The following is an 11,937-nucleotide window of genomic DNA, read 5'->3' on the forward strand; positions in this document are numbered from 1 at the left end:
AAGACTTCCCCTCCAGATCCTTCCCTATCTTTGTAGCTCTCCTTTGGATGCTCTCTAGTAGCTTTATATCATTCTTGTATTGTGGCATGCAAAACTACACACAGTGCTTGAGGTGAAGCTGCAGCAGAACAAAGCCCAGTGGAACAATCACCTCCCGTGACTGGCTGGCAATGTTGTGCCTGATGCATTCTAAACTTCACAGTAGTTTGTCTGATATTTGCAATATTTACAGAGAGACTTAGATTCTTTTGGAAGATTCTTTTGCAACACTTTTTGCAGGCATTGATTTCCCTTTGTAACAAAAGTATCATGCATTTCAAGGAGCCCCTGGTGGTCTAATGGAAAGGCGCCGCGCTGTCACCGTGGAGACCCGGGTTCGATTCCCGGTCAGGGCCACTCCCGGGCAGGTGGGGCTCGTCAGCCCTTAAAGGCAACCCACCTACGTCCTAAGGACCTCGCTGCCACCGTCCAAGCTCGCTTGGCCCCGGCAGATGAACCTTAGGATTAAAGGGTGGGCTCAGTTCCGCGCACACTGTGTCTCACCTAAAAAATCCAATGCGCAGGCTGGAAGGTGGAAAGACCTTCCCCGGATCTTCGCTCGCGAAGACTGGCCATTATCATTATCATGCATTTCTTAAAATAGGTCATTTGTGGGACTAAGTTCTAATACATGAGTCCAAGCAGAAAAGCTTGAACCACATAATGTCACTGTAAATATATATATGTTTTTATTTGTATTTTACATATGGTAAACAATGAATGGACACAAGAAAATAATAATGTTCTCATTTTGCAGGGAAAACCTCTGCACAATCCAGGTTCAAGTTCTCAAAATATTTATCCTTTATTAGGCAAAGGTTTTTCAATAAATGAACACCAAAGTATGTTCATGATAAGAGGGGGAGTTTTAGCACCTTGCTTTGGGAACTGTCCCAGAGTATAAATTAAAATGAACCTTGCTTTTCACACAATCTTTTTTGTATTTTGATTTGTTTTCCCAAATAGGATTTTACATATAAACTATTTTCATTCATACATATAAACAGCAATCAGAAATGAAAAGACACAATGTGCAGGTATGCATTGACTTACTATTGAAATTTTGATAGCACTGTGTTATTTGCTGCAGAATCTTTTAAAACAGAGAATTATAAATTGTAGTTTCTGTTAACTGTTGTTACCTGTAGTTAAAAAAATACTTTTCACAGAATCATAGAATCAGATGGGTTGGAAAGGACCTCTGAGATCATCAAGTCCAACCCCTTATACACTACCACTGCAGTTACTAGACCGTGGCACTAAGTGCCACATCCAGTCTCTTAAATATCTCCAGGGATGGAGAATCCTCCACCTCCCTGGGCAACCCATTCCAATGCCTGATTACCCTCTCTGTAAAGAATTTCTTCCTAATATCCAACCTAAACCTCTCCTCAAGGCAGAGCTTGAGACCATGTCCTCTTGTCTTACTGATAGCTGCCTGGGAGAAGAGACCAACCCCCACCTGGCTCCAACCTCTTTTCAGGTAGTTGTAGAGAGTTAAGAGGCCAACCCTGAGCCTTCTCTTCTCCAGACTAAACAACCCCAGCTCCCTCAGCCTCTCCTCACAGGACTTGTGTTCAAGTCCCTTCACCAGCCTGGTTGCTCTTCTCTGGACCCGCTCCAGCACCTCAATGTCCTTCCTGAACTGAGGGGCCCAGAACTGGACACAGCACTCCAGGTGTGGCCTCACCAGTGCTGAGTACAGGGGAAGGATCACTTCCCTGCTCCTACTGGCCACCTGTTCCTGATACAGGCCAGGATGCCATTGGCCTTCTTGGCCACCTGGGCACACTGCTGGCTCATGTTCAGCTTCCTGTCAATGAGTACCTCCAGGTCCCTTTCCACCTCGCTGCTCTCCAGCCACTCTGTCCCCAGCCTGTAGCGCTGCAGGGGGTTGTTGTGGCCAAAGTGCAGGACCTGGCACTTGGCCTTGTTGAACCTCATCCCGTTCTAATCAACAAGTATTTTGCAAGCAATTTTGCAAGTATTTGCAGGGCACAATCCTGATTTCTCTGAATTTAGAAGTAGTTCCTCTCCTGTACCATCTCTCTACCATATACTGCTCTGAAACATGATAAAAACCTAGTGTGACAGACAGAAATGGTTAATGACTTAAACATTGTTAAAATCTCTGATGGACTTGTGTCCACTGTACCAAATTGTGCAAAGAAGCAACTGCTCATCTGTGACCACTGACTACCAAAACCCACCCCTCCCCGAATATGCCTCCTGATCAGAACTTGGACTGTGATGGGAACTTGAGATAAGGGAAAGGTGATACTATTGTCCAGTTATCTCAGGTTAAAGGAGAAGTAAACAAAGCTCTGGGGAGAAGAAGGTATCCACAAAGAAAGCCAAAATCAGCAACCCTGATGAAAATCAGCTCTGGCTGGGTTCAGCAGAGAGACAATAGCTCACAGACACATTTGCTGATGCCAAGTTTGCATCCCTTGAGGAAGAGGCTACAAACCATGCTTTGAGGCTAATGAGGCAGATCCTACAAGATGAGACAGTTCTTCTTACCATGGTAATTGTTTTCCCTTACACAAACAGCTGTTACAAAGCAGTTGTTAAACCCCTGTCCTCCACAAAGACCCCCCCCCCCACAATCCCTACGGAAGGTCACATGTACCCGGGACATTCACGTGAGAGGCAGCTGAGAAGGAGTCATAAACCACCATAGACCTCCAAAGCATCCATCATTCCTGAAGCCTTCCACCAGAGGACTGTATGTGATCCAAAAGTGTTGCAACAGATTCAGAGTCTGTTGCAAGAGACAGTGCGAAACTCCTCCTGTCACCACCCTCAACAGGGGAGGTACCTTGGCGTTCTCACTTAGCTTGAATGAAATTAATCCACTGAACTCTATGTTTTGTGGGACCCTCACCACTGAGAAGACCACAAGAGGAGGACCAATAGGACACTGTCAGAATCCACATGGGAGTGACTATTCTTATACTTAATCTGTTTCTCTGTCACTCACTTTCTTCCCCTCCCCACTACTTTTTCCTATTTCTTTCTATCTCTCATATTTACTATTAAATAAAATCAGTACAATTGACTTCAGCATATGGTCTTGTTTGCACCTTGATTCATGCAAAGACATCTCTCTAATAATTTTATAATTGGATCTTACACCTCGGAGAAACTGAGCTGTGAACATACCGTGAAAGATTCTCTTAAGCTGTGATACCAGAGACTTGTTTGGCCTACATCTTGAGTATGTCTCTGTTAGGCAAAGATGGTGATCATGTGCATTCCCTTCCGTGCTTCAAACTCAGCACTTGCAAATAGGTCTGCCTTCTGACAGTTCAGTGATACTAGTGTTTCTGCTTTCTCTAGCCTCATTGAAGAGAGATGACATAATGAATTTCATTGAGGCTTGCACAAATGATCATACACACATGGAAAGGGAATGCTATGTCCTGGATTTTGAGAAGTTTGTTTAGCTTGTCTCAGCTTGTTTGTGATGTACATTTTTCTGCAATAAACTGTCATTGGTTGGATCATCATAAACTAGTGAAAAATAAGATCTTGTTGATGCTTCTGTGGAAAAGTCTATAATTTGATAGGTATTTGAAATTTGGCTTAAAAAAGTCTTTAATGTGACATGCAATTGCCAAATGAAGAACAGGAAAACCCCAAGTTAACTGTGGTAATCTGATGTAATCTGTATTGACTATTGACTTCTTACCAGGAAGACTTACAGATGCATTCTATTTCTGTCCACACTAATCATCAACTGTCATTTCAGTTCTACCTAAAGACATAATTTTGTCATGATAAAACTGCAGTGTCCAATATCTTGCATTTTAGGAAAGTGGCACATGAACTCAGATTAAACACAAACTTCTAATACACAAGCACTTTTCGCTCAAATATGCATACTCTTCTGGGGTTATTTTCATACTTTTTCTCATCATATTACTATTCGTATCTAAAAAGAAAGAACCAAACAAAAGAATGAATATTCAATAAGGATGCTTGAAAGGTGATAAACACAGCTCAAATAAGACTTTGAAAGTCACCAGGGAGGTGGTAACTCAGAACCATCATTCACAGAAACGTGATTCCTGTATATAAGTCACATAAAACCATTGGGGAAAAAAATACAAATCAGTGTATAAATGATAACTGTTGTATAGATGAGTTACAGCTTGGTATACAATATTACACTAATCTCATCAAATATAGAAAAGAAAATTTTTGTTTGTTTGTTTGTTTTTTGTTGTTTTGTTTTTATAATAAATATCTGCTTTTGATTTAAATGCTTAAAGCCTTTTAGGACCTCTGACAGTGATGTCACTGACCATCACACAGACACCAGTATAGAATGGTAGCAATTTCAGAACTCTGATTTCCAGTTTTTAGAATTTTCATTTTTGTTTTGAATACTCAAAGGATTTCAGGTCTGAAATTTAAAAAAGGAAATATAAATAAGTCAAGCCATTCCTTCTTCCCTTTAGAGAGTGTATAAAACATGTTTATTTCTTGGGGAGAGTATAAAAGGATATACGAACCTAGAGAAACCCCTCAGTGATTAGTTATTTTCCCTGAGGATTCCAACAGTATTTTGCAAACCTGGGAAGAAACATTCCCTCAGGACTCTCTGCTATCCTAGTCAGTTAGGTTTAATTCTCCAAAGTTGTGCTATTTTTAATTCCTTCGATGGATACTGAAATGTATGTTTTCAGAGAATGCAAAAAGCTATTTGGAAGTATTAATGGCTAAGCAGTAACTTAAGAAGAAAAATTAAAATACTCAGCTTTTTCAGTATTAATAGATATGAATGTTTTAAAAAATTGTGCAAAATAGTTGTGATAATGTAACAATATTTGTACTTGGCATTATTATGCTAATATATAAGAAGCAATTTTCACTTTATTAACAGAAATTGTAGTAACAGTGAGGTTCTTTCAGTTTTTTGCCTCAGTTCTGTAATTTTCTATTTTCTAAAAATAAACTAACTATCTCTATTAGAGAACTAGCTCAATTAGGATACCTGATTTTAGAGTGCATAACAGATTTTAGTGCTTTGTGGTGGTCATCTTCTTCTTGATGTTGGCATTGTGTCTGTGTGCTATTGAACACAATATTAAGCACTGGATTCACATGTGAGATTTTTCAAAGCCATCTCTAAACTTCACCTTTCAAAACAAGGTTTTCCTAATGGGTTGTCTGATCCCAGTGTAAGTGAACAGCCTTTCCAAGAAGACATATGAAGAATTTAGACCTCAGTAACATGATACCTGAACATAGGACTGAAATATAGAGGAAAAGATGAAATTTGGGCACCATCAAAACTATCTGCACTGGACAGGTGGTATGTGTAGTGCCTTATATCAGGCTCCTGGTCCTCTGGGTGCCTCCACTGACAGTAGGGTCACACTTTCAGATTGCTTACTCATAGCAAGCAGAATATCATAAGGCAGAAGTGGAGTCACTCATGTGCCACCAACCAGAGGAAGTGGGATGCAGCTGAGAAGTCACCTACACCAGAAAGCTTGTAGGTTTTGGAATGGTTTTTTTCCTGCTCACAAGTGCTAACCTGGACTAACGGGTGTTCTTCCTCTGCTCAAAACCTTCAAATAGAGTGCTTAAGTCAGGTTTCAGTGTTAGAGACAAAGAATTCAGAAAAATCACTAGTATTCCAAAAATAAAGAGCGTTTAGGAATCAAGCTTCCCTTATTTTGTACATTCACTCTCTTTCACAAGGTGCTCTTGGATGAAGACATATATGTGCATGTATATGCATCCAGATTTTCTGCCAGATTATTTATGTAAAGAAGGGCTGCCTTCAGTTGACATCTTCATTTGCTTACATATGTAAAAGAAATAAAACCACAAACCTGTACAAGACGTACTGACTAGCCATTTTACAGCAGATGATGGCAGGAGTTGGTTCAGTGGTGACACTAAGTGAGAGAAAGAGACATTTGAGAGATGAGGGTGATTGTATAAATGTATAAATTTCTGGAAGATTCTTTGCCTGTAAGTAATATTATCCAGTCAACAAAAAGCATGAGGTAATAAAAGACAATAATCAGAACAAATTTTATCCAAAACCTCCCATGTACATACCACATCCTGTTGTACTAAATTTACCTGTATTTTTTCACGACCTATATAATGTCAATAAAAAGAATGTCTTTATTTTAATGTTACACTGAAAAATGGAATTTGAAATTATGTAAGTTGTTACGATGAATTCTAAAGAAATTAAGGATTGTGGTTTTATCTATAGAGAGTTATAGACTAATATTTTATTACAGAATTCCTTCTCTATCTCAAAATTATCACAAATGGCTCTGAAGAAGCTGATTAAAAAAGTATTTGTGGTAACACTGCTTCTCACATGATGGACTACTGAGGCTTAGAAATTGAGAGACTCACGAATTTGTGGTGTAAAAAGGAACAGTCATATATTTTTACACACTGGAATTGAAGTTTTAAACCTAAACTACAAGATGCACTTAACCAAGTTATCAGCCCACATTCCGTGAATCCTCCGTGAGAAAATGAGAGCAACTAACACCTCTTCACAAGACCTCAGCTAAGTTAAACCATATGCAGCCTTTCTTTGGGGAGAAAACAGTTGGGCAAGAGATTCCATTGCCTTTCTAAGATCTGCAAAAAATGTACTAGAAATCTGGGGTTCATCCTCCAAATGTTTGACTGCAGGGTGCCAAACTTTTAACATTGCAGTATAAAAAAAATTAATCTTAGATTGTTATTATAGAAAATGACCCCATGCCAGGTCAGTGAAAATAAGGAAAAGCTCGACTGGTCTTAACCTATCAAATATGTCAAATGGATGTCTCTCAAGTGTGTGATAAAAATGCATCTTCACTGCCTCCAACAGTATGGTATCTGACCCAAGAGCATTAGAGAAGAGAGACCATATTGAATGCTTTCATTTCCCCATAAAATGCTGATCATGATAGTTCAGACATGCCAGATGGAAGTAGTAGTGATAAATGGTGTTGATGCCTCAGGAGAAATGAGCTAGTAAAGTTATATCGTGTTCAGTTGGGATTTTAAACATGTAATATAGTTAAAACTGTTTTTCTCCTGCAAAATCATGTACCTCATATTTCAGTGCCATATCATATATGGGAGAAAAAATTCCTGCCACCATTTGCCTCTATGAAGAGCAGATTTTCTACATCACAACAAATTATCTCTATACAAAACATACCTAACATTTTTTAGTGTATATAAAGGTATGTATGAAATGATGAATGACAAGTATAGGAAAATCCCAAAATGTTATTCCTCCTTTATTCCTTATGTGGGTATAGCAATATATATCTGGAAACAAGGGGGTAACACAATGCTAGATTATGTAAGACTCACCTCACATTTTTAACAGGTCCTTTGTTCCTTTCTAAAATTAGTTAGGGGTTCTGTCCTAAATGCTATCAGATGCCATAGGAGATACAAAGCTGGTTTTAATTCCCAGTTTGATCTGAATAACATTTTACTGTGACTAGAAGGCATTTTAAGAAACTTTACTTATCTAGATATAATTTATATCTTCTTCAAAGAGGCAACTCTATGGAATTTTCCCTCTCAGTGTCTGAGGATTTTTGAGGGAGAAGGTAGATGCAAGTCAGTCTGTTCCTACAAAACCTAAAGACTTGGAAAGCTGGAGAGAATTTGCCAAAGTATCCCATCCTCTAGCTGTATTTCAAGGACTTAGATCACTTTACTAGTGATATGTCTGCATTCATTTGTTTTTACTAGATTGTATTCCACCAATGGCATTCTCTTTGTCTTCCATTGTATGAGTTGAAACACCAGAGAAAAGAAAGGAGGTTAAAACCAGCAGAGCTGTTAGAAGAGGTATTATTCAGTTGTTCATTTTATAGTCATAGTCAGAAACATCTTCTCCTAAACATCACCTTTTCGTTTTGCCTACATCTGGAGCTACCATTTCTTTTCATGTGGCTGGGTTAAGAATGTGCTACAAGAGCATACAACAAATTTGTTCTTGGAGAGGAGGTGGGCTGCTTATAAGGGTGAGTGTTATATGCAAGTCAATGAGGACTAACTGCACCTTTCTAGAAACTAGTATTGATGGAAAGATGAAAATCTTTCAGCAAATACCCAGCATCAATAATACTGTGCATGCTCACTATGCACACCAAAAAAGAAATTAACAGGTGTTATAATCTGCATTATTTTTAAATCCTTGTAGAACAGAGGCGCAGTAAGAACTCTGATTTTTCATGCGTTTTGTATATATTCCTCAAACTTTTTGTCCTTTGGCAACTTGAAACTTAATTTCCTTTGTCTAACTCTTCTTTTTTAATTTTATTAATTAGAAGCCAGCCAAATTTAGAAGAAGAAATATTACAGAGGTATATAAGAAATAAGACAGTGAAAAAGTCTATCACGTAAAGATTAATTTGTCCAATTTCAAAATGTATTTTGCAATATTTTATAGCTGACAGGTGATCATGGGCAGATAGTCATTACAATTTATCACAGCAGGAAGTTGTTAAAATGACAATATGGGTAGGTATAAAATTATATGAAGGAGAAGTTATAGAAGATCATTTTGAAACTCTTGCAACTTGTCCTTTTAAAGTTTCAATCACCAAAAGAACATAGTCCAAAATCTAATTATAATTTTAAAATATGTAGTTGGAAAAAATTGCCTGTTGAGAAGGGAAAAAAATCTATGCAGGCAAATTTTCATTGTTACTTCCTCCTATTAATCAATATTTATGCTTTTTTACATGGGAATTGTGTAAAAGATTTTTGCTACACCTTGTTTTGAATTTATTGACTTCTATTCCAAGAAACAGAGAATGGGTGTCCAACCCCAATTTATGCCTTTTCAAAATTCTCTCTCCACGTTTGCAAACCTATCATTTATAAACAGCAGCCACATGTTATTTTTAAGTGGAAAAGGAATGTTCTTTGGCACTGATCAGCCTTGAGTGGAGTTTTATAGCAGTCTTATAAATTTCTCAACAGCAGGGTTTATAATGAAATTGCCTAAAGTGCTCTGACCTAGTCTGCTAGTTGGCACACTAGGCACTGCTGAATGGGTCCTTGTTATGAACTAACAAAAGGAGCTTGAAATTTTTCTTCCCTATTGCTAATAGCACTGCTTGTGGCTTCTACAATTCTGCAATCAAAGGTCCATGAGTTTGGATATTATGGGCTTTTCCTTAGGTTTTTCTGTGCTCCATTTGGTTCCTGGGATCCATTGCAAGACTAGGACCTTAAGATCACAAGCTTGTGGAGGGAGGATTGTACAGTAGTATGGGCTGCAATGTCTAGAACTGAGGAACCACTGATCAGACACTCTCTACAGGTGCTGTTGTAATAGAAACGCTAACAAATGATTAAAGTGATGCATCAGTTTTATATTTTATGATATGTGGAGTGAACAGGGGAATTAAGATTGTTCCAAGATCTTCTAGTTATTTTCTTTTTTAAATCTGCCTTTCAAGACTAAAAGGTCTGTCCTAAAGGAAAGGTATTCTCAGAAGCTTAATTGAAAAGCTGCTTCTGGCAGGAGAACTTTAATAACGAAAGACTGAAAGAAGGCAGAGTGCAAGAAATATTCTGACCCTTCTTTTAGTTTATTGGCAGAATTTTAAAATTATCTTCATGATCTGCAACTTTGAAACTAAACCAACCATTTAGACAGGTTTCAGCCCACCAGTATGTAATAAGCAAATACCATTTCTAATATTTTGTTTATACTTTAGCATTCCCACAAAATCCATATACCCATATACAGAGGTCCTTCCAATCCTCACTGAAATCACAGTGAAATATACTGAGTCATGACTACTGACCATGTTATAAAGCATTTCCCTAAGTTCAAGCATACCTTAGTCTCTGTTTCTGGCTAAGGAAAAGATGAGTCTCACAGCAAAGCACAGTTCATTATTAAGAAAGGCACAATCTAATAGTATTTAGCTAAGCTTTCAAATTAGCCTGTTATAGGAGACTGTTGCCTGCTTTGTATGCAGAGACACAAAACATAACCTTTTCAGTTTTAAAACAATATACCTCAAGAGCACACAGTTTTCAGTTATAAACTATTGCTAACTTACATGTACCTTAAATCAAATCTGTTTTGACACGTAGGTTAGTGTTTCTTAGCATTTCTACTCAAGTGCCAGCTGATGAGTACTAAGAATCCCATTAAGCAGCACTGCTGACATAAAAACCATATGAGACAAGACAAGGATTCACGTGAATCCCTGTGAAAATATCCAGATAGGTGGGATCATTTAGCCAGGCAAGGGAAGTTGGGCTGAATCTGAAAAGAAAAGCAGGTCCACCTGTGTTTGAAATGGATTCCCAAACACAGTCACAGCATTTTTAAATTCCTGTTGCTTGAACATATTTCCTTCTAAAAGCAGAATGTAGTTCCTGGAACCCAGAATGTCATTATGATGTTTAATACTGATGGGTTGAAATTCCTTTGAGTACAGATTTGGAGAAAGTTCTCTAATACCCTTTAATAAGCACCCTACTGAGAAAATAAATGAAATAACTACATTACTTTGTACTTCATGGGGAAATATTCCAATTTCTACTGAAGCCAATGGCAAACCTCTTTTCTTTCAACAAAGCAAGTACCTCACCACTGAGGTAAAATACAGAGTGAGTTTGCAAACCCTTAAGCAAGAATTAAGTAAACTTCGATTCCATTGTAATCCTTGCACAATGAATGGATTTAGTATATTTTCCTCCATTTTCTGAAAACCCCATGTTTCAACCACTGATAATGGCATACAGTAGGAGTATAAATATTTTTAAAAATTTTAACTGCTAAGCAAGGTTGAAATACATATTTTCTCATTTTTATTTTTCTATTGTACGGAGCAAAGCAAGCTTTTACAATTTTTAAACTCAGTTCTTAAACATTGCTATAATAATGTATTTTTAAAAATTGAGAATTTTGTCGCTCATTGTATCATTTATATACTCACAAAGTCTAATTATAAATATACAATGAAACATAAAATGCCATGTGAAATAAGCAAGAGAAATTGATTTCATGTACTTTTAGCATATCTCACTCACCACTGTTCTGCTTCTACAGAATATAAAAAGGAAAGCATTTTCAATCTTATTTGTCAAATTATAACACATTGCAAAAGCATAATTACTGTTCAGAAACTTCCATTTTTTTCTACATGAAATTGAATGTTTCTTATAACAATATATACCACTTGTATCCATGTAGGAGGTCTTGGCTTATTAATCTGTTATTATGAATAATAAGGTTTTAATTGAATACCCAGGACTACGGTCATGCTATGCAGGCACTGAAAATCATGGATATCTAGCACAGAGGCAGAAGTTACCTGGATGAATATTCATGAACTTAACTAAAATTCCTTTTAAAATTCAATTCTATTGCTTTATTAATATTATCTGCTTATATTAAAGTACTTCTGAGAACAACATCAAATATTATTATCTGAGAAAGATGATTAAGTAGATTTTTATGTCCAAAATGTTCATGCATGACTGTAACATCCATATGTATAAGTTTAATATATTTCCTTCTGTCATTTTCTTACATTATTTAACTGAAAATAATTCAATAAAACACAGACTCCATAGTTCACTTGTCAACATCAACTACAGTTTGCACAGGCTTTTCCAGCTAATCCATCTGAATGTAGTCCTTCTTTGCATTTCTTGAGTCAACTTATTGCCTCTCAGTTTACCCAAAAAGACCAAAAAATTTAAGCATGAAACCCATGAAATTCACAGGTATTTGCAGATGTGGTGTCTAATGCTCTCAGGACCTAACAGCCTGAATGAAATCCTGTATCTGTACTATCCCATCTGGTCAGTGCAATACTGTCTTTCCTTTTTAACCTCTCCAAGCTCCAAGAGAAAGTATTTTCTATT

This window comes from Myiozetetes cayanensis, unplaced genomic scaffold (genome assembly GCF_022539395.1).
Source record: "Myiozetetes cayanensis isolate MyiCay16 unplaced genomic scaffold, myiCay2020 scf7, whole genome shotgun sequence".
Taxonomy (NCBI): domain Eukaryota; kingdom Metazoa; phylum Chordata; class Aves; order Passeriformes; family Tyrannidae; genus Myiozetetes; species Myiozetetes cayanensis.